Raw genomic sequence first — 3,122 nt, forward strand, 5'->3', positions numbered from 1 at the left:
AAAATTGTGGATTAAACCTGGGTTAATACCTAAGACACTATTTATGCTATTAATTCCTCTCAAACTGGTATAAGGGTCGTCTTAAACTTGCAATAAGATGAGGGTTTCTTTTAATTTTAGCTCGCCGATAGGCCCCATGTGAGCTTATGCCATCACTTGGTGTCCGTTGTCTTCCGTCGCCTGTCGTCGTTAACTATTTCAGAAATCTTCTTCTCAGAAACTAATCGGCCAAATACCTTCAAACGTTAACTGAATGTTCATTAGGGAATCTAGATTATAAATTGTATCCAAAGTTTTGATCTATTTACAAACATGGCCGCCATGGCAAAAAATTGACCATAGGAGTCAAATGCAGTTGTATGGCTTATATATCAAAAACTAAAGCTTTTAGAGCAATCACATCTATCACAATTTTCAGTTGAATTGAACATCCTATTGTTGGGTCGCTGTCACTAAATTGACAGTTTTAAGGAAAATTTGGAGTTTTTTGTTATCATCTTGAATATTATTATAGATGGATATAAACTGTAAACAGCAATAATGTTCAGCAAAGTAAGATCTTCAAAAAAGTGAAATTATCAAAACTGTTAATTGATCCCATAAGGAGTTATTGCCCTTTAAAGACAATTTTACACAATTTGTTCATCAATTTTGCTTGCATTTAAAAATCTTCTCCTCTGAAACTATTGTGCCTAAAACTTCTTAACTTAACGTGAATGTTCCTTTAGGTATATTGTTTATGAATTGTATCTGATTTTTTTATCCATCAACGAACATGGACGCCATGACTAAAATGTAAAATAGGGGTCAAATGCAGTTTTTGGTCTATATCTCAGAAACGAAAGCATTTAGAGCAAATCTGATATAGAGCAAAAAAGTTCAAAAGGTCAAGATCTATTAGCCCTGAAATTTTTAGGCAAACCAAACAACCCATTGTTGGTTTGCTGCCACTAAATTGGTTATTGTAAGGACACTTTGCAGTTTTTAGTTATTATCTTGAATGTTATTGAAGATAAAGATAAACTATAAACAGCAAAAATTAATGTGCAGTAAAGTAAGATCTACAAAAAAGTTGTAATACCAAAATTGTCAATTGACAATAAAAACTTTGCAACATGTATTTTGTTTAGTCTTTGGCATCGTAGAATTCGACTTATCTTTCAATAACAAAATGAGGTATGCCACATCTTTTACATGACCCTATCCTATGCCTATACGATTTTATTTAGGGTTTAAGGGGGTTCGCGGGTCTAAATCATTTATATAGGATTTCTCTATATTTTTCTATAAATTAACTTTATCTTATAGTTAATAGAAAAATAAAATAAAAAAATGGGGTCACCGTTCATTTGCGCTCACAATCTGCCTTCGAAAGAAGCATACATCTTTGAAAAAGTTTTTTTTCTTCTGTTGAACTAATAGGAGAAATAAAGGTACTATCGAAATAAAAAGAAATTTATTACAGAAATCGCTCAAATTTTACAATAATTTAGTTTAAGTACAGCATATATCGCAATTATATTAAAAAATATAGGTCACCGATGAGTTAAAAGAGATATTTCAATTTTAAAGCCAAAAAATGGCATTTTTTCACCAAAGGGAGATAATTTGGAACTTTTTCAATGATGTTTACATTTTAAAAGAGGGACGAAAGATACCAAAGGGACAGTCAAACTCATAAATCTAAAACAAACTGACAAAGCCATGGCTAAAAATGAAAAAGACAAACAGAAAAACAAGAGTACACATGACACAACATAGAAAACTAAAGAATAAACAACACGAACCCCACTAAAAACTCGGGGTGATCTCAGGTGCTCCGGAAGGGTAAGCAGATCCTGCTCCACATGTGGCACCCGTCGTATTGCTTATGTGATTTAAAAGTGATCTGGGGCCAACACGAATTAATTGTTTTGAATGTTTTTTGTACCATATGATTAAGTAACAACTACAAAAGGTAATAAATAAAATTTGTAATGAAAAACAAATGTTTACTTTTTTTCTGAAAATTTTGTACCCTCGAGCCTCCTTAAGTTAGGTAACTTTGTTCACTTTTTTGTTGCCTATTAATTGTTTCAACGACTATCGTATGTCTATCCGATGTTTTTTTGTGTGTCTTTCTTTGACTAAGTGATTTGGATATCTCCTTCATATACTCCTGTTTTCATTTTATAGACGGAAATCGTACTGTTTTGAAATATTTATAATGCGCTTTATTTACAGTTACTGATTTGGGCTTTATTTGACATGTATTATATGTTTGCTGAGTTTCGATACTTGTTGAGCAAATATTCGCCTCATATACCAAAGTTACAACATTTTATTTTTTTTTATATCTTATTATCGTTTGACAGTGAAAAATATCGATCCTTATAACAACTACTTCTTAATGTTAATTTTTGTAATTTCTAAAATTGTAGAAATAGGTATATGTAATTCTTGTTAATTATATTGGACACTGTATAATTTTTCACACAAGGTAAGGTTACATGTGTCTATCCTGAAAACGGGGCAAAACATTTAGGTTTTCTGCCCCAGACATAGAAACCTTTATCAAGATTTTGGAACAACTTTTTAATAGATTATTTTTTTTAAATTTTTTTTTATTCTTTGTGTTCGATTCGGCCTTTGGATTATTTTGATTCGTATACGAGATTCTTTATAATATAAGAATTTTATGAACGTTTTTATAATCACTGGGTGATTGTTTTGTTCCCGTGTACCACCAGTCCATTTAGAATTCGCAAGCACTCCTTCACTGGTATGAAAACATTTACTGGAAGCATTCTTTCCCAAGGCAAAAATTTCTGTGGTTTATACGCCAGTAATGATTTTTTTCAACGACGAAAAAATAAAGGACTACATATATAATGGAAAATGTTTCCGGGAAAGACAATCATTTAAAATTGTTCAGCGTGAAATAACTGTCGACCGACATACCCTGTCGACACACAAAGTCTTGTTTCTTTTGTAATTCATGCAAATCTCTCTGATTTTTTTGTTTGTTAACTTGCTTCGTCGGATAATAAACGATTAACGAGCGAGAAAATGATAGTGAATAATTATACGTGATAGAAGATTACAAAGCAACAATAATTTTCATCTTTAGAGTTTTTATTCTG

Source organism: Mytilus edulis, chromosome 10 (assembly GCF_963676685.1).
Source record: "Mytilus edulis chromosome 10, xbMytEdul2.2, whole genome shotgun sequence".
Lineage (NCBI taxonomy): Eukaryota > Metazoa > Mollusca > Bivalvia > Mytilida > Mytilidae > Mytilus > Mytilus edulis.